The sequence below is a fragment of the Morone saxatilis genome, unplaced genomic scaffold (assembly GCF_004916995.1).
Source record: "Morone saxatilis isolate NCDOM2014 unplaced genomic scaffold, NCSU_SB_2.0 Contig16, whole genome shotgun sequence".
NCBI classification, from domain to species: Eukaryota; Metazoa; Chordata; class Actinopteri; family Moronidae; genus Morone; species Morone saxatilis.
In genome coordinates, this window is record NW_023339718.1 from 24512684 (window position 1) to 24534986 (window position 22303).

Here is a 22303-nt window from a genome sequence, read left to right on the forward strand (position 1 = left end):
AGCCTGTTACTATTTGTTTCATACTCAGCTTTTGGATATAGCTCTGGTTTGGTTTCATTAGACTCGACTGATGCCCGTTATTCATGGTTTTGCATGTTATCAGGGTTACCACTCTTTTTCAGGACCTTTCTAGGACATTTTTGAGCAATACAGGACAACTCCTGCTCACAAACGATCCTATAATTTACCAAAATGACTACAGTTTACTTGACTTGACGCCCAAAAGACTGCCACAAGCCCATTCTGCTCCACATCTGAAATACTGCACAGCTCATCATACCAAGATTCGGGTTTCAAACAAAATCCAGGTGTTCCAGGTTTTCCAGGGCATGTGGGAACCCTGCTTATTGTGTAAGTTGTTTAAGATTTCCAATATTGGCAGCATTACTTTATTAAAAACATATATTTGGGTTTTGTCAGAGTTGTAAACACTTAAAATCGATTATAGATTTATGAATGTCAATTCCCAATGTCCTTCTCTCTTAAATACTGAAATCCTGTCATATGCCAGCAGTCGGGACGGAACAGTGTAGGTAATGTTGGTTATCATTGCTTACTTTGTGGCTAGACAGGCATGATCTCCAGTGGCCTGATGACGCACAGCTGTAAACTCCCAGGCAAGCTGATTCACGCTTCATATGGAAATAAATGTGATGGCGTATGTGCAATCAGTGGAGCTAACTGTGGCGAAAATGACCTCCCGCAAGCCATTGCAACAAAAAAGGAATTGGTCTGTGGTTTCAGTTCCTCTTTATTCAGCTGTTACTGAGTGGAATTATGTCATTTAAAATGATCCCGTCATTTTGACCACATGCTACATGTCTTTTCACGTGTGAGGCGTTTGCCTGACTAAAGGCCCACGGGAAGTCATCAGGCCATCAGTTCCTTCTTGCTAGAGCATAAAACAATCAAATAATAATTCTAAAAGAAGTAAAGCACAGACTTGATCAGATGAGCTGCTAAAACATGAGCTAATACTTAAACAATCTCATTTGTCCTCTGGATTGATTCAAAGGAGATTGCCCTCTCTGTCCTGCTTCTGTCTAATCCCATTAAACTGGGCAGGATGGAGCCCTCAGTCACAGGAAGTATAAATATACACAGGCGCCTACAGATCAAGGCTATGCTGTAAGGGCACTACACTAGACACATTAATAACACATAAAATAAATAAAAATTAAGTTACAAGCTGAACATTATAACTTAATTTCTATTAATTTAATGCATTTAAGGGTCAAAGGTTAATTTACCATCCACCCCTCTCTAGACCTCCCTGAAGCAGAGTCCATACAACTCATTAATAATGTCAGAAAGTGCATGTTTAATGCACTCACACAAACTTAATGTGTATGACGCAGAGAGACACTCACATGCACATGCATAAATGACACATATGTGGTGAAACTGTAGCTGCCCTGTGCACATCAGTGGTTACACAGACATGGTTAAACAGCTCCACATCCTGTATGGTAATTACACAGGTGCCCGTGTTGTTTGCAGCCGCATGCAGCTTAAAATATGGAAGCAGATCCAGATCTGTAGACGGGGTGAGAAAATATCTTGCCTGTGAGGTGCCTGCAGGCTGCACTCTCTGCCCTTTTTGTCGCTTACAGTCCTTTGATGGGCTTGAGCCGGAGAGAGTGAGAGAGTCAGATGGGAGAGGAAGTGCATGGCGGAGCGTGGTTAATTCCCATTGGGCCTCACGGAACGACAACAACCAGGGGGCAGTGAGAACTCATGCAGCCGAGTTTGCAGCAACAGTGGAGAGCATGAATGTTTAATGGCCTGCTTCACAGAGCGAAGACACACATTTGGCGGCGTGTGACTCAATTAAAAAGGAGGGAGGAGACGGCGGATGTCATTTATACTTGATACTGTCTATGGAAAATTAACGGAGCAGCACATACTGCATGGGTGCGTGTGTCCTTTCCTCTGACAACTCAGCCTGATTGGTGTTCAAGGTCCATTTTCACTCACCCTCCTGTCCTTGTATCACATTGTACTGTGAGATGATGCACTGTAAACTGCCAAGATGCCTCATCCAATACGGCTCATTAACAGTGCTGGTAGCCCCTAGTGTTTACACCACTCATTAACAGTGTTAATTATGTGAAGAAGAAAACTGCATTTTCTTATAGTAAAAAACATCCTTAACATAACAATTACTTTACTAAATAAAATGTGTACAGAATAATAATATAGTACTTGCAAAATCACATTGGATTTTCCAGGTCATTTTATACTGGGAGATCAAGCTATTTTGGCTTTTTGGCCACAGAGAATGTACAGAGCCCTGCCTCCAACGATGTATCCAGTTGTCTCTTAATACGTCCATGTGTTCACCATCTTAGTTTAGAGTTTTAGCAGGCATGCTTTCGCAGGTATTTGGTCATAAACTGAAGTACTGCACAATTTGTCATTTTGTCCTGATATCTGAACCAAATTTCGTCCCAATCCATCCCGTAGATGTGGAGAGATTTCACTGATAAGTGAGAACGCTGCTAGGCTGTAAGCTGAACTAAGAAAAAGTGCCTAGAAAGTGATTTTTGTTCCCACTCCTGTGAATTACTTTTTAAATTCTGTTTTTCACAGACCATATCCTTATGAACATTGTGTTAAAAGTTCTATGCAAAATATCCTGCTGTTTTTTTTGTTCCATAAATGTATAGCTACAATTGGCTTTACCTGTAACTTCATTTATATTAATTTTAGCAACACAAAGTATCTCTCAAACTGACATTTATACCTAAAAACCTGAGACAAAAATGTATGCATTAAAATACTTATTATTAAGACCATGAAATATGGCAAATTTATAGAAAATACACTTCGAGCTAAATTAAACACTACCATGGAACACTTTGCAAAACACTGCCGAGTTATACATCAACATTTTCAACAGCCACTGTTTCATCGGAGGAAGAAAAAAAAACAACTAGGTGTCTGCCTCTGGCCCTTAGATGCAACATAAACAATGTCTTGAGAAAACAGACATCACTTTTAGGTTATATCAGGTTTAGGTAATATTAACATAGCGAGCCAGTGTTGGTTCCTCAGCTGCACCTATAATCCAGGAAATCAGATCTAATAGAAGCATCTTTAATATAATTTGTATAAATTATTTTACATTTCAGCTCCACATGTTATTAATGCAGTTAATAAAGAACAGTGGTCATTTTGTTTCAATAGTGGAGACTCCTTCAAGTCTGCAGTCTCCCTGCTCTGTCCATGTCCATGTGCTTGTAGCTGTATGCAAAACAATATATCTGACTGTGACTGTACAATAAATATTAAATAACTGACAGAACTGTACTTAAAAGTTAGCCAAGCCAAAAACTTTTTACCTACCTGCCTGTGAGAGATAGTCCTGTCACAGTAATGTACTTGTCTGTCTTCGGGAACATCAGATTCTATACAATGCTAGGATGATTATGTTATTCTCTGACTCTCACCCTGCCAGTCAAGCCACTGTTGGAAGCTGTTTCTAAATGTTTTCCACTGTGTGTGTGTAAAATCCTTTGCCTCTTCTTTGTTTACGGATGTGAGATATAGAGCATTCACCTTACGGCCTATGCTAGAAGAAAAATCAGATGATCACCAAAGTCAGTTGAATTGATCCACTGGGGAGTATGACTAAAAACCGCAATCCCTCCAATAGTGGATGAGATATTACAGTCTGGACCAAAGATTGACAATGCCATGGCTGGAGCTACATTAACTCTAATATTCTAAAATGCTTCACTTAAATTTAGTAAGGTATTTTTGCTGTTCCCTGACCTTGGTTGTATTATTAATCTCTCCAACTGAGACTTTATCCACAAAGTCTTTGCAGGACAGTATCAGCACTAACCTTGATACATCATGTTCTGAATTAGTTATCTGAATCTAATACATTGGAACCCTTGGGATGGATTTTATGTCAGTAAAAAGATAGCTTAATTGTAATCTGATGAACATGTTTATGATGAATGGCTCAGATGGAAGATTAGTTGTTGTAAATTAATAACTAGGTGTTTTATTTGATATATACATATTTTATTTGCAGTAGTGAACGTGTTCTTTTATATTTCGTGCATGGGAGCTCTGGCTCATGCAGATCCTGGGAGACAGCTTTTAAAGGAATGTGATTCTAGCCAGAATTAATGAAGTTAAATTCCTGGTTGATTCATTATATAGAATAATTTTTTTAAAAAGCCAGATAAAAATGAGAACCAAACAATGAGTGGAAGTGAAAGCAAACAAAAAGGCAAATAAAGTGTAAAGTGTAATCCTAACTTTTTTCTGGACAGATCTTCTTAGCACTTTGACAGTTACCCTTATGCCGAGTGGAGATAAGAAACTTTTAATTTGCACCTCTCCAGTAGTTACTGCTAAACTGCCAGGGACAATATTCTTCCTCTAGCCCATCAAAAAGGTTAATCAGCAACAAACCTATGTCAGAAACGGTTTCAATCCAATATTTTAAACAAATTTATATGCTTTTACAAAATACAGACAGTAATGCCATGCGGTGTCTGTGATTTGGGAAAAGCTGAAAACTTAATCTGCAACATTAGATTACTACTGACCGTCACCTCGAGGGCCCTGTTGACGTTCATCTTGGACAAGATCCTTCTCTGTTCCAGTCCCACGGTGGAGGAATGAACTGTCCACTAAAGTGAACAGAGTCAATGCACAAGTTCCTCTACACGCTGAAGACCCACCACTTCAGACTATAACTTAAGAACCCACCCTTACTCACATGTCATTTCTAATGAAATTAGACATTTCTAAACAACCTAAGTATTAGTTTTGAGAGGAATGCACTTCCAACTTTTGATGATCTAGTTCTTGTTGGTATTTAAATGCATTTATTGTAAGTCACTTTGGATGTATGCATCTGCAGAATAATTCTGCAGAATGTAAATTTGCTACCATATAATGCTCGGAAATTGACCTTTCTATGGAAAGAGTATTTTGCCTTTGACATTTTGACACACCATACATTTACTTCAGTAATATGCTGAACACAGTTGCATCACATGGTGCATAATGTGCATAAAGTGTTTTACAGAGTGAAAGGGGACAGATACTGTGGGTGTATAGCTAGAAACCTGAAATTGTAGCAGCTGAAACTTTTTCCCACCTAAACCAGCTCTGAAAATAAACATGTTGTGTTAAACCTAATGCTATTTCCTTTTAAGCCCTTAAAGGTTAGGCGTCGTTAAAAAGGAACTACTGAGCCACCACCAAGAAATCTTTTGAGAACAATAGAAAACACAGACGGAGACAAAATGTCTCTTTTCTGCAGCCAAGTGAGAAGGGAAAGTTGCTTTCAGTTGATCAATATGACAGAATAGAATTTCTGATAAAAAAGGCGCTGAAGCCCAGTTTTAAAAATGTACATTTACTTTTCTTCACAAAAGCCAACTAATTGCTGAGATATAGGCCTACTGTGTATATTTAAGTTTTCACAACCCCCCATGAAGCTTTGGGGACCCCCAGGTTGGGAACCACTGCTGTAAGATATTTCACATCTTCTCCTAAGAAAAAAAATCACATTTACAATAACAATAACCTTAAATGTGTAGAAATTTGGACCCAAACCTTTTACTATTTATTTCACTATATTTTTATTGTATTTCTCAAGAAAGTCTACTGCTTGGCTCCAGTCAATGCCCAAGACCCATTATGCATTTGAAAGATACCCCCCTGGCACACATCTGCCCTCTGCCTCCACATTCTCCCATGCAGTATTAACCACCGGCCTTTATGGAAATACAGATTCCTTTCAATATTGATATGACAGCATCTCGACAGGCTTGTCAATTAACTTGCAAGGCTACAAACAAAAGATCCAGTGAAAAGCTCTCGAATGACCTGCGCCACAGAGGGAAATAAATGCTACATGGAGTATTTCTCCAGGATCCGATTACAAAGGGGAGATAGTGTTTGAAATAACACACCTGTCACTCAGGTTTAGTGAGACAATGCTGGTTTTCCCCAGACTGACACCAAATGTTTTCAAGGGGATCGCAAGGGATTTGTCCTAATCCAGATATTTTCCATGTCATTGTGCGGGAAAGACGGAAGTCATCCGTTGTTGGAGCTGAATTAAAAACAACAATGGAAGCTGTGGTGCAGGCTGTGTTTCAGCCATTCTGAGAGAGTGGGCAGACTCATTTCTTTACTGGAACACCAGACCACCATGTAGAGCAATAGTTCCCAACCTTTTTCCTCAAGGGACCTCTTTCTATTGTTTAGTAAACTGATGACCCTGCTTAACTGACGTATTTTATGGATATTTCAAATTATATCAAAAACTTTACAAAGAACCCAAACAGTGAACTCAGCAACTGCAATAAGCTTTCTTCCAAATGAGTAATCTGAATGAATTTTGAGCTGATTATGTCCTGTTAAAAATACCATTTTTAACAATCATACAGAATTAATAGGCTTCTTTTTTTTGACAAATTCAGTGTGTTCTTGTCCCTGAAGTTTGGCCATAGTTCTATTAGACAATTTACTTTACAAATGCTGAGATATACACCTGCTGTATATAGTTTTTAAATTTCCTTACACCCCTTAAAATCAAAAAGGCCTTGAAACCATCATGGCAACATTTACAGTAATGGTATGCAAGTTGAGCTTTATTTTAAAATAAAATAAAAATGTGATTTGTGATAGAGAATGCTTAACATGGGGATTGGTTCCAGATCTAGCAGAATCCATTCTGATCAGTAGTCACCTTGGGATTATGATCATCCACTCTTTGTACCTATTGACCAGGACCGCTCCCCAGACATGTTGCACCTCCTCCCCTTAATCTTCCTCCTGTCTGATAAGTTGCTCTGCTCTATGGGTTTGATTGTAAGTGCTGGTTATAGCTAAAATTAAGATAGCGGTCTGCATGAGTGTGTTTCCTATATGTGTGTACAGCTCTGATCAGTTTAATGTTGCAGTTTTACATTAATTCAAGCCTGCGATAGATTGACTGCTATTCAGCCGAGTCTGCTCCACTTATTAATGCTGCCACCTTCCTTCCAAGGAATATGAGTGTGCTAAAGTGGAGATGATTGAGCACATGAAAGAGCTCCATAAATTCTGCTTCTTTAAAATGATGCGCCTCCATCAATCAGGAGTATTTAGTGTATAGTAAGAGTCCTCTGCTGTTGTTTTTTTACTACTGTTCTCAGTGCTGCAAAAGTCAATGTCTGAACAGTCTGTTCATCAGACTCATCAAAGAGCTATCTTTCCACAGGAGCCTGTGTTTGACTTCAACTCATAAATCAACAGGAAATGCATTGTATTGATTGCAGAGTCCATTCATTATTCACTTTTATAGCAACAAATCAATGATCAGAGTGCTGAAAGAGGAGTCAGAATTTCACCCTCTATTGTCAGATGCCATTTTGAAGAGTATGAATTCAATACTGAATTTATAATAGAGTCACAAAAGAGTAATTCACACATTGTTTGTTGACCACTGCCAGTGCCTGAAATGGGCCTGTACTGACAGGTACTGTGTACCAACACTTCAGACGGCCATCTGACATCAGCGTGATGTCAGTGTGACATCTAATCTAACATTGTGTTTTGCACCGTTGCTCAGCAAAGTACAGAGCGACAACTAATCTGTGTTTTTGGATTTATTGAAATAACAATTTGGAACCACTGATTGAAACTGCAGTAAAATGTGTTGTTGAGTTTCATTTTTTGTCGGGACCTCTACTTACTGGCACTTCTTTTTGCCTGAAGCTAAACCTCTGCAGCAGACCCATAACTCAAGCTTGGTGATTTTATGGCATCTTTCTACAAACTGTCTAATTCAAGCGTTACCCCGGCATCAATGTAGAGAAAAATAGAAAGGGAAATTTCAACACTTCTCTATCATCATCTCTATTGGCTTCCTATCTTGTTTGCCACCTCTGCAAAGATTCTGCTAAGTCTGCAAAGGTTGATTAAGTCATGCGACGGCCCTCCTCTTTCCAAGCCTCACTGTGGCCCCGCTCCACAATCTCTGCCTCGTTTTTAATAATTAAATTCAATGTTCTTTTTACAAGTCTCACTATAGATAGAGGCTTGACTCTCGCTGCAAAGTCACGGATGAGAGCTCCGGCAAACGGAAGAAGAATGTGTTGGAACAAACCTCTTAAGCTTTCATCGTGCTGCCCTTACACTCAGTCCTGATCCTATAAATTCATTGTGCAGGATGAAAGAGATGCCCTGCTCAAGGACACATTCTAATTCTCATTTAAATCTTAGATGAGGCACGAGCTGCAATCAATCAACAGGTGAGCATATACAAACAGAAATAGTGGTGACCTCACTATGAAACACTCCAGACTTTTGGTTGAAATGAAATGATGGAACCCAAGCAAACATAAAACAAATGACATATTGTCAGTGATTACCAACCTTTTTCCTTAAGCGGCCCCTTTTCTATCATTCAGTAAACTGACATGTAGTGACATATTTTATGGATATTTCATATTATATTCAAAGCATAACAGTACAGAATATCTGATAAACTGTACAATTAACTCGAAGTTTCTGTAAAACGAGATCATTTCCTGGGAATATTTATCAGAGATGGTGATATTTTTAGTAACTTTGTATACAATTTCTGTCTGTATTATGTATTTTATTTTTATTTTTTAACAATATTACATACTTGATAGGCATCATTTTTGATAAATTCAGTGTTGTTGTTTGTACTTTTCTAATTAAGAATTAGGCTGTTTAGCAGAGAGTGAAGGCTCTGTAAGTATAGCTTGTGTATTGCTTATTACTTATATAATAATATAAACTTATAAATTAGCAAAATGCTGAGATATATGCCAACTGTATATTTTTTAATACACCCTGTAAAACGATAAGGCCTTGTGACCTGCGGTGAAGCTTTGGAGACCTGTAGTTAGGTTAGGAACCACTGGTCTAGGTCTAGATACATTTGAAACAAATCTCACCTACTGTAAACAAAAAGAGGACTCAAAAACATAACTCTTACCCATCTGATTTGAATAAGCAACAAAATGGGGTCGGATAAGGGTGAGTATGTAATTTAATTTCAAAAAGAAAGCAAAGGTTAAATGTGTAATATGCTGTGTGTGTATCTCTGTGTGTGTATATCCATGTATGTGCATTTGTCAGAACCATTCATACCGATCTTTCTGAAGTCTCGTCTTTTTAAAAAGCGAATCTTGTTGGTTTTAACGAGTCATCTGTCATGTCCCGGAGCCTTTGGGAACGCAGACTGCTTTATTCTCCATGCAGCCACAGTAGTTGTTTTATTGTTTGAAAAATATGTAGGTTCAGTCATGTCTCCCATCAAGCCTTGATCTGACACTACAGGAGCTTTCTCATTTCCTCTGAGGTTGCAAACCTGCCCCGTACAGCTCACTGATTACAAGGTTCAAACAACAAGCAAGGTCAGCTTGATTACAGTCTCTGGAGTGAAGCGACATATTGTATTTGAAACATTTATTGCTCTGTTAATTCTTTCTTTCGGCCCTTTAATGTTTCATTACAAAAACAAGCTCGCCACAGTCCTCTGAAGATTTGTCAGGATGCTTTCTGGGAAACAAACACCAGGTTCTTTTTAAAAGTCAAACCAAAGTATTGAACTAGTGTGTCTCTGGAGCTTTTACTTTCATCCCTCTATAACAAGAGGATGGCATGGACATGGTGCCCTAGCAGAAAAACAAGAGCCTATCCACTAATGGAGCTTTAACTGAATTAGATCCTCCTTCATCACTACAGTGAAGGTCAGTTTCCACCATCACAGGGCAAGAGGGACTAAGTTTGTTGACATAGTTCCAGTTACTGGCCCTGCTGAGGCTAGATACAGACTGATATATGAGACATCTATTTGGCATTTTATTTAAAAAATGATCTGGTCTAGTCATCCACCAGATATAATGGATGGGCTGTATCTTGATTGAGTACATTTTTTATTGATCATTAATACACTGGTCCTTGTTAGGAAGCCTTCTAAGACAAATGGCTTCTAACTGACAGTTTGTTGGGGAGTAGCTGACTCAAGTCTGAGAAAAATACCCCTGATGATGTCATCAGGAGTTATATTTGCTCCAACTCCAGAGCAACAGAAAGCATTCTACAACAACTATCAATAACCCCTCCCCTTTTTATTTTATCAATCCAGTTTGACAGTTTCTTGCTGATTTCTTGTTTGAAAGAGGGCTTCTCCTTTTCCTTCTTCTTCTTAATTTCTTGGCTGTAACCAGTAGCAAGTGATGTATTGTCATTGTCAGTTGAAACAGGAGCTGTGGTAGTGGTTGGTAGTTGCAGTTAACCTTTTTTTTTTTTACAATGACCAAAAAATATTTCAATTTAAAGCTGCAGCAGGTAATTTTCATAAAAATAACTTTGTGTCATATTTGCTGAAACTTTCACTATATCCGTATAACAGTAGCAAATGACACAGATCATCTGTGAAAAAATCAGGTTCCTCTGGCTCCTCCTAGTGCTCCTAATGGCATTTGCAAGAATCTATCTCTGGTTGATTGGAAAAAAACAATCAGAGCCAGGAGGAGTGTCTAATGCAGTGTCACTGAGCAGGTCCGCCTCTCCTACACATGCTCTCGACTCAGTCAAGCTTGATATCTTCTGGAGGAGCTTGGAAAAAAATGCACATCCCTCCCTTGCCAACCACAGCATTTAGTAAAAAACAACAACACAGAGGCAGCGTGTCTGTGGTGTACTAGCCATGTAGCTTTCACTGGCGCAAAGCTGAGCATGTCCAGTTTCTTTTTCCGTTTTAATACAGGTTGGTGTGACAGTCTAATTACACAGCATTTCCCTCCTGTAGAAATCTCAGCTGTTTCTTGCCCCTCACTGGCAAAATACAGTGTAGCTGAGGCAGTTGAAAAGGATGTCTGAACCCTCCTCTCATCCCACTGTTGTCACAACTGCCTCTGAAGCCTTGGGGTTGTGGAGCTTCTTTGAGAAGACAAGTCAAGGCGAGAGGGACTGGGGTCTTGTGCAACCAGCTCATTTTGCTGTGGGTTTGGTGGGAGGTAAAAAGAGAGCAATATACTAAACCCCTCCCCCTACACTATAGCTTTAAGATTTGATATTTCTATGTTGACTTACAACAGCCTGTTTTTAACTTTGGTTTTGCGAATGTAGCTAGCTAGCTAGCTATTTAGAAAGATGATGCCTGCTAAGCTCTGATTGGTTAATTGTTGACTGCAAAACTTCAGGAAGTAACTTAAGACTTGCTTAAAGAGTAACAAATCTTGGAAATGTAACTTTCTCATCTGATGTAGATGTGTACTAAGGATGAGTCAGAACATTATGACATCACTGAACCATACCCATCAGTGATGCTGGAGGTTGTCAGAACAGTAAACCACTGCTGTTAAGCCTGGAGTTTGATTACTTTTTTAATTATTATCCCCTTACACTGTAAAACCCGAAGAGTTGTTTTAACTGTTTTAGGAAACTGATTGCCTTAAACCATTTAAGTTATTTAATTCAAACAATTGATTTATTAAAAAGACCTACTTATTTATTATATTTTACTTATATGATATATTTCAAGATTTCACTCTCCAACTTTAATCACCTTGCTTCAGTAACGTTACCTCTTTTCCACACAAGCCATGCACTTACCTACTCTGGTCTGTGTCTCTCACACACATACCGGGTTGCCCCGCCTCGCTCTGGTTGTGTCTCTGTTGACTTGAAGTTTTATAAAGTCGGCCAAAAAGCACAACTGGCACTCAGGGTTTTTTCACCCTTGATTCTGTTTAAATAACAGCAGGGGGCAGTGTGTGAAGGAGGCTTGTTGTAAATTACAAAACGATTGTAACTAATGACATTGGCAACAGCTGAAATGTTCACTGCTTTATTTTGTCCGTGCTGCATTTCTCAAAACTTATTTAAATGTGGTGTAAACTGAATTTATCTGAATAAAGTAACTAAAGTAACTAATGCATCTTCTTTATACAAGTGTTATCGCCAAGTTGAATGCACTCGGTTTTCTTCCACTAAAACAAATTATTGCATTACTTGTAAAAACTGACGTACAATAAAAACAATTTATTATTAACATCGAATCTTAACACTTTGGGCGATCATTGTGAATTATTTGAATGCATAATTGGCTTATGATGATTAATAAAATGAATTATAAACAACATAAATCCGAAGCTATACAGCATTATAGTTGCTTTAACAATTTATTTTTCAGTTGGGTTTAATTCATGTGAATGAGTGACTCCATTTTTTGTTGTTCATCCAACAGATTGGATGAATGGCCATTTTTTTTCTTACTAAAGTGGTTGGTTTTAATAGTGTCAGAGGCTTTTCAGTGACAGTGAGTACAATTCAGTGGCCACTTTTAGTAGGCTGCTTCCCAGTCAAATTTACATATATTGCATATTGGCAGAATGTGATATTATCAACAGCTTCAATCCAGAAGAACTGCTATCAGTCTTCCTATTTCGTTGGAACTGCGGCACTTTCAATACACCTAGATATTCAACCAGTTCAAAAAAGCTACAGAAGTTACAGAAGCTTTTGAAGATATAAAATAAATAAAGTAATATCTGAAACATCACAGTCTTCCAGTTCTTTACTCGGGACTGTGTTTATCACTCTGCAGATAAGTAATACGTCTGTGCTTTTCTCAGGGTCATCTCTTTCTGAAGAACACCTCTACATACAATCCATACAATAAAAGGCAGTTATCTCTGGATTATAATGAGCTGCCACTTCTTTCTCTTTTTTTATTACAGCTCCAGGAACTATATTAAAAATATCTCTAAATGTTCCAAGCCAGAGATATTGCATTCATGTCTAATCACCTGTCAGCAAGCTTCTCCCAGTCAACAACAAAAGTCAATAGAGTATGGATCAAGAGATGACTGGAATGGACTGCCTTTAGAATCACTGAAAGGAATATTTACAAATCTATATTTATTTATGCTGTTTCTTCTCCTCTAAGAATTTTAAGAATTTACATAACCTAACGATCGAATATGATCCAATAAGCAGCCAACATTCAGCTCATATGGGATCTTAAAGCCTGATAAGGGTATTTTAGGATCATTACCAAAATGCCCATAAAATTATTTTGTGGCTGTATTCAGTATTTTAAAGTGAAAATGCCCTACAACCCTTTAATGGTGTTAAGTAACTTCCATTTATGCAGTGGAGGTTGATAGAAGAGCAGCTTTCTCACTTATTAAAATGTCAACGATAAATGTCAAGTTTTGGGTTCAGTGGCTCAGAAAGAAAAGATTAATTTTTAGACAAACCTTTTTTGCTCCAGCGTCAATAATAGATAACAATATCTTAACACACTGATAATGCTGATAATTTTTTACAACTTTCTTGGGTTAAGGGCATGGAAATGATAATCTCGCCATGACTTCACAAAAAAATAAGCAGCAAGCAACAATTTGCAAGAAATCTTAACGACATTCACAAATCATTCTCCACTTACAAACTATTATCACTTACATCAACCATTTCATTACATCCCTTCATGCTGGGTTTACATTACATACTTCAAAAGCTTTGAAATGCCGGAGTAATTATTATTTTTTAATTATCGAGATACTTCGTACTCCCGCGAGAACATGCCCAATCTTCAACCATCTACCGTACCGGGTCAATTTTGCTATGTATATATTGCTATGTCTAGCAGATCTGAATGGGCTTTCCTTCTGAACAGTGTCTTAAACCCAGATCAAAGTAAACTTGATTGACTAAACAAGGCCGGCATGTTTGGATTTTCCCGTCTAAATCGAGCTCTCAATAAAGGAATGAATGCGTCTATTGTTTCAAATGATCTCTAAACTCAAAAAAAAAATTAGTCAGAAAAACCGAAAAAAAATAATTATTCAGAAAATCAGAAAAAAATTACTCCGAAAAACCAACCATAAAAATAAATTACTCTGAAAAACTGAAAAAAATGACTCCGAAAAACAAACCAAAAAAAAAAATTACTCCCAATACGAACAAAATTACTTTGAAAAACAGATTAACAAAAAATTACTCCGAAAAACACAATAATTACTCAAAAAATTAATTTTCAAGTGAATGCAATACGCTTCCGTAGTTAATGACAAATGGTGAATGGACTACACTTAAATAGCGTAGTATCTGATCCGACTGGATGAATATATTGGCTATTGGTGATTGGCTGAGTTCATCGCTGGTTGTTGTCTTTGGTTGATTTATTGGCCGTTTTTTGTTATTTTATTTTGCTAATATAAGGGCCTGTCTCCGAGGAATGAGAGGTTTTATTTAGACTAGTTTGTAGTAGGGATTACAGTTAAAAGGAGATTCGCAGAGGCCCCAAACAAGACTCTAACTCCGGGAAGAAGACTCAGCAGGGACAGCCTAGGACAGGAGAGGAGAGGCATGAAGCGGGTAGAGGAGCAACAGCACATAGAGCCAGAATATTTTCATATCTATCTGTTAGATGGTTAGACACCAGAGTTGGTGATTGTTAGTATTGAGTAGTAGTAACAGTATACAGACGGTTTTTGAAAGCTCTGATTATTTCTGACTTTAGCATAATACTAACCTGAGTGGTTTGTTACACAGAACCATCGGGAAAATCATTAAAAACTGTTTGGAAAAGGGCAGGCACTTTAAAAAATACTTGCCAGGAGATTGGATGAACCATCTGTCTTTCAGCGTCTATCAGAGGCGAACTTCAACCAATCAGATCAATGAACCATATAATATCTACAGTCACACAACTGTCCAAAGCAGTGAACAGGGCAGGTCAATGGAAAGGATATAACAAAAAAAGCCTCTTTATCACGAAAAGAACAAAATTAATTATGCATCACAGATTGATACTATCCAAAAGTGTAGGCGTATCCATGGGTGGATGGAACTGGATCATATTTGTGTTAAAAGAAAAAGTAGTGCAAGAACAGAGCCTTCCAGAATTTTGTTCTTGTCAGAGTAAAAAGGCTGTGAAACAAGCGTTCATTACTGGCCACTGGAACACAGTAAAATAACATTACCACTACACACTAATGGCACTATTACAGTGATTAATAACCTAAATATGCAATTAACTCTAAACAAACTGCACAATACCAGGCTGGCACAACCTTAACTGCCCACAATCAGATTTTTAATAAAAGCCAATATATGCCAATGGATATTAGTCTAGCCCTTCTGCAGTCCATTATACTGCAGGATCCTCTTTTCATCTCTCTATTAGTCATGCGTATGATGGCCAGAGAGGCTGTCACCACAGTATGAGCAGGGAAGGAAATATCATCTCTCCTTGTCCGGCCTGGCAGATGGATGGATTCATTTTGGTAGGTCTGATTTCTCTCGCAAGAGCTTACAGTAGATTGGGAGAAAACTGGCCATCTTATCCATCATTTATTTCCTAGATAAACTTGAGAGTAATTTTTTCAGCCTCTCCTGCTCAAACTCTCGCACTGAGTAAAAGGGAAGTATGGATTCTCACATCCCTTTCTCCACTTCCAATAAGAAGAGATCTACTATTGATGGGATTGCTAAGGTTGAGATCTGTAGTTAAAAGACAGTGAAATATTGCCCCATCTCTAGAGAGAAAATAGATCACTGGCTCCAGAGTGCTAACACTTTAACATCCACTGCAGGGTTACAAATGACCTCATACACTTTAGCATATATTAAGCTCAATGCTAACACTTTCTTATGTCATGTTGCTTGGAAGGCTTTGTCTTATCACTATTCAAATGCTGCCGTATGTTGAGCTTAGACAGCTTTTACATAATACATGCAGGACATTTTACTTTCATTCGACCTGAATTTGGAATATCTTTGAGATCCCTTTCAGTTGAAAAGTAATGTTTAATAGAATTAAAGAGCATTTCTATCCCAATTCCCAATTTACTTCTCATGTGTGCACACAAGGGGCAAATGCATGTATGTGTGCACTATATCCATTCCTGCCAATGGTAAACATGCATTTGCAAATGTTTAATGAGGAAGGAAATGCATATTAAAATTAATATCATAAAAAGATATGTATATTAATATCACTATAAAGCCTAACAGCATATCTTAATAAAAGAAGTTAGTTAACATGATTTAATCTTCCAAGAAATATTTAAACTCAATCCCATAAGTTAAACCTAACTCAATGAATGAATAAATTTTGAATAAATACATTTGTGCACTATTTTAAATATACATAATATACTTCCAGTTTGTTCCAATGACTCATTTGTTTAAGTTGTAAGATCATTACAAAAATGTAAGCCCCACTGACCATGGTCAGTGCTATAAGGCTGTATAGTTTAGGATTTTTTTTTATTTCAGTGTATAAATCGTCATATGGCCAAGTATCAATTTGAGTTTAGTCACATTAAAAAACAAGTAGCCTATGGTTAACTGAATTACATCTGTAACAATGACATTCTTTCATGCTTAAATTATTAAGGCAATCGGTTTTCTCAAACAGTTTGAGCTGAACTAACTCATCAGGGTTTTACAGTGCATGACATAGTTTAAAGTAGTGACAAGTATGAATATTTCAGCAGTAAAAGCACAATGTAATTATACATTAGGGCTGCATATTGTCAATAAACTGGCAATACGATATGTATCATGATACGTACATGGGTTACAATTCAATATATTGCAATACTGAACTGAATTTGTATTTATCAGTAATATGCAACATCATGAACCTCAGTTTACGTTTACAACGCTGCTATTTAGTGGATTGTGGTTTAAACACAAAAATAGATTTTTACACCCAATATTTATGTAAAAATTTCCACCATGTTTTTTCTGATTGTATGTCCTTTGACATGTCAGCAGCAAACAGGATTTACTAATTATATGACCTCTTCCTTATATTAAGTATGAGTATAAATACCAAAGTCCAGTGTAAAAACTGGTCCAAGCTAACACTTTAAAAATTGTCAGGCAGTATAGAGAAAATTGGAAACTTGAAACTGCATCTAAAATGTCCAAAAGTAAAACTGAATCAGCCATATTGAGTCAAAGATCCTCACCACGACTAAAACAAAAGTCATTTTATTTGTTTCAATTCACAGCCCTTATTAAAATATGATTTCCCTAACATGTAGACTTCTTTCAGTCTTGACTGAATCACAGTGTCTGCAGTAATAGTTGGACACACAGACTGACAGTCATTCGAATGCATCACAGTTATTCAGCCAAGAAGGAAGAATTCAATTACTTTCTAACAAACAAGAGTCTCTCTATCAGCAGGGGTAAAAAACCACCACACTGGCTTCCAAATCAATATAAAGTCCACATAGGTCAGTCAGTGGTGGCAATTACTTCCCTCCTGCCTGAATTAGCTGCACTGATTCAGCCACAGCTTCTGTTAACACCACATCTTGGCCTGGAGATTAGATAGACAGTGTTTTTCTCCCCTCACGCTCCGTCTCCTGCCAGACAAAGGAGATCCTGTTTTCTCAGATCTACATCTCCTTCTCTCCAACTCTGTCTCTTCTGCTTCATTTCCAGATCACGACAGGTCCTCACTTGAAGCGTTGCTAATCAGGAGTCAGGCCGCTTATCAAATGTCAGCTGACTTCAGTGCAACTTTTTCCTATTTCATGTTGTTCTGATATGGCCCTACTATCAGTATTATTAGTGAGGTTATTTTGGTGTTGCAGCCAGGCAGAAAAATGCCATTATTATCATCATAACCAGAACAGCAATATGAATGGCGCCATTACTGACTCTACACTTCCTGCATGGTTGGAGGTTTAGCACAGTTCCCAGTACATGGTTTTCTACTGATGATTTAAAAGATTTGTAGATGTTTAACTGTTGGTTGTTTTTCAGTATTATTTATTCAAATATTAAGAGTCATAGTTAAGATAAAGCGTGCTGTGTGGGTTTAAGCTGGAACAAGAAGTGTTCAGACAAGTACGGTGCTCCAATCAGGGTTTTTCACATCACTAGCAGCAGCATCGGCTGATACGGATCACCAGGTCGTTTTATATCCTTGTGTTTAATGTGTAGCCTTACTTTCTTATTAATATTTACTATTGTTAACAACATTGTATATTAAATATTACATTTTTATTAATTATTCAATTATGAATAGACCAATGTGTATTTACTGGCAGTCAGCATATTCAACATGACATAACTTCGGGAGCAGCTTAGAGCTTAGCAGTGTTTCCACTGAATGACAGTGAAACTCTGGAGGGTAATTATAATTATAATAACCTTATTCTGGTGCTTTAATGTTTACTCACAAAATTGTGCACTTGCTTGTACCCTTGTCTTTCCCCTCACACACATGCACACACCTACTCCTCTTCTGCCCCGCTCCATGTATCATACAGGCTGTGTGTCTGTCTCTCTGTTACTTTATTGGTCAGCAGTAGGTCTTAAAGACTCACTCAGAAAACTCAACTCATGTTTTGGATTTATTCCACCTGCAATTCCAAGTTTAAAGCAGTGAAAGTCTCGTTAATGATGTGGCATAGGCCTACAGAAAACAAAACTGCTGCTTTACTCGCTCCGTGCTTGTGAAATATCCACCAGATATCGCCTCTCTCTCTTTTTCTCTGCAAAATACTAAAACAAGTCTCTGACCGTTAATATATCGGCGGCCTGCCCGAGTAAATCTATGTGTGTCAGAGGCTGAATAACTTTCCTGTGGCATAAAATGCATCAGCTGATCGGTTCTTCTGATCAGCGTTTATAGAGAAACTAATTAGAGCGAATATCGGATGAAAACAATCGGTGACCGATCAATTGGAGCACCCTTACAGACAAGCAGTGAAAAAGTTCTTTCCATCATTAGAACAAGAGGAGATCTGGCTCACCCAAACCAGCAATGTCTAACAACAGAAATGCACACTTTCACTTCCTCAGCATTTCTCCAGCTGTGCATAATAATAATAATAATAATAATAATAGATCTGATACTAAAAGCCCTCTCCCTGGTATCCTGAATCACCAACATTAATGTGATATTAAAGCAGATTTGCATATAAATACAGAATCTGTAGGCCCAAGGACCAACATTTTGCCATCGGACGCATTCAGGCTTCCGTTTGTAGTCCGTGTAGTATCGACCAATCATGTTTGAGCGGGCTTAGCCTGCAGATAATAGTCATTGGAGAGCAAAAGAGGAGGAATGTCTGTTCTGGGTCAAAATGCAATATCTAGCTATCATATCAATAGCTATCAGCTGTTGTCTGTATTGTCTCTGGAGGACAGAGGACAGGATAAATGACAGATACTGATGCTGATATTCTAGACTTCACTCAGTATTTTAATGTCAGGAATAGGATTTCTTTTTTCATTTTAGATTTGTTTACAGTGAGCTATTATTGACTTTTTATAGAGACTTTTCTGTAACATTACAGTTGCTGCTCTAGAACATATGGGAGCTGAAGCCTGCGAGCTTAGTTCAGGCAGTCAACTCGAGCTGCGGGCTTGATTACAACACTGTATGACATGCCTTATTCCATAATCACTACAAAGCGTCCCTTCCAATTCTGGCAGGTCTATTTAAAACTGCCAGAATTTCCCAAGCTTCTCCCGTCTGCTTCTGTCAAATTGCCGCTTTGCCACTGCAATCTGTATTGATGGCTCTGCTGCTGTGCTCTTGTAAGCTATTGGCTGACCTGACTGATACTGTAAAGCCCCAACACCACCCCAAGCATCCCACCTGTAGGCTCCGACTGGGGGTTAAGGTATATCACTCCCCAATATCTCTATGAAAACATATCTGCGGGGAGTGATGAGGTCGGAGCCTAGACGCCAAAATCTAAATATGCTGTACTGCTTTAATAAACATTCCAAACGTGAGTTGGCTGACTAAACTACTTTTATTTAAAATATTCAGTATAAATATATAATATATATAATATATAAATATAAATATGCATCCTTTTCTGAATTCAATGACAAGCAGGCAGAACTGTACAGCTAATATGTACTCTTTCATTATTGTTTTGTTTGTTATTTCTTAATTCATAGTCATATTGTCATTGCAGTATTGAACACTCATCACAGATTTTTCTCATATTGTGCCGGCCTATGGTACAGAACACCGTCTTGCGTCCCTCTGGACTGTACATGATGTACTGATACTCTTGACTCATATATGGTGCTGTACTGTGTTTGCCTGTGGGCAATGTCCTGAAGATTGTGATTCTAATTCTCATGTAACATTTGATAATATTGCTCCATTTATAGTACCATGACCAACTTCCCCGAACCATGTGAATAAACCATAAAACTGAACATCCCATGCTTGAAATTACCCAGCAGAAGCATTTGACAGATGCCGACATGCAGCTGGAAATTGCAAACCTAAAAGCTGCCAGTTCCAGCGATTCAGGTTGCAGCTATGGATGATTACAGTTATCATTTTTCCACTGCCAGCAACTATTCAGTATGCAAATGTTTTCTGGGTAAGGTCACTCTAGCGATAACTGGAGTGTAAGTGACAGCTCTGGGGATATTTACAGTTGTTTACCGCAGCATTCATTCAGCTTATAGCAGCATTCCGATGGACTATGCTATTATTTAACGTGTAGCGATAGATGAGACTGACTGCTGACAGTCATTTATCTTCTCCCGAGTGTAGGGATTGCAGATAATGTGATTTGCTTGCCTTTCGAGAGTAATTACACACAGCATGTGAAATCGAAGGCAGTTGACTAAGATGTAACAGGCACTATCTAAAGCCCTTCATTTCACCTTGATAAATGCCTGGAAGCTGTCCGATATCACTCAAAGATTAGTTTTCCAGCTTCCCCACCGACAGCAGGGAAATGTCCTTGTGCATCGCAGCGGGTATTGTTGGAAACTTTTGTCCCACCTGCTATTTTAAAGACCTGTCCTGATTCTGAGAATAACTCTGGTATTTTTACGAAGAAAGGAAGGTGTGGGATTTTTTCGTGTCCTCTGCACATCACCTCTGTCTCGCTGCCCAGAAATCATCTCAGAAATATCTTCTACCTTTGGTCTTCATGAATGCCTGATGAAATTACCCTCTGACAAAAGGGCAGAATATAACTGGGGAATGGATTTGGGTTGAAATGTCAAATGCGATCATGGTGAATGTGTGATGTATGAGGGCAAGGTTGCAGCACAAGGACAGAGCTGAGAGAGGAAACCCTGACTCCCAGTGATTGACAGTGAGACGTGTCTCTCGCTGTGAAGCATTAAAGTAATGACTAGTTAACCTCAAAGATAAAAATGCATAAATGCATGAAGGAGCCTGCATGATGTCCACCCGATGAAGATGAATATGCTGTTAACTGTGTTCTTACATACAGTAAAAACTGATTCACACTCAATTTAGAATGCTGAGCACACTCAGATTAATTGAGTTCAATCAGTTATGGCTTGAATAATAATGGTTTAACAATATATTGGATTGCATGGATATGATTCAGTTTATTTGATGTAGACACGATCAATACAAGTTGATAGGACGATGAACATGACTGTATCATGTGACATCATCTTGGGTTTCCATTGACTGTTTTAGTGTTCTGTGGGTTTAACAAATTTCTTTGGCTTTTCTGTTTTGCCCAGAAAACAGAAATTTAACAACAAGTATGGTCACATTTAAAGTTAGAATCCCTAAGATTTCAGTCCCGGTTGATTTGAACACCTGGGGTTACTGTTGGCAAGTGCATTTTGATAAGATATATCCCATAATTATGCTGGAAATTACACGTCTACTAAAGTCCCCCTACGCTTAAAACTGTTTTTCTTGTTCCTGCAGTGTGATGTTTGAACTTCACTATGCAGAATGGTGTATGTGCAGAACCCCCACCCACCGAGCCAAAACCTGTTCCCACCCCACTTACAGGAAGAATTTTCTCGATCCGCCACTGGGGCACAGAGGCAGAGCGGTCCCCTAATCGGAAGGTTGTTGGCTTGATCCCCAGCTCCTCCTGCCACATGTCGAAGCTATGCGCTTGAGCAAGACACTGAACCCCAAATTGCTCCGATGCTGTGCATCGGTGTATAAATGCGTTAGTTTCTGTTTGATGGGCTTTGCCATCACTGAGTGAATGTGTGTGAAAGGATGAATGTGGCACGTAGTATAAAAGCGATTTGAGTGGTCAGAAGACTAGAAAGGCGCTATACAAGTACAGGTCCATTTACCATTTTATTACCACTGGCTGTACAGCTCCCAGGTGTAATGCAAAGCAAGCAAATGCATTTTAAGCTGAAAAACTACATGTGCTTTAATAATAACATGAATTACATCCCCCTGTGGTAGTCTAACAGTCCTTAGAAAAATAAAAGCTACAAAATAATAAGACATTTCAGTGCCCGGAACAAGTGAAATACAATTTATTGTTTG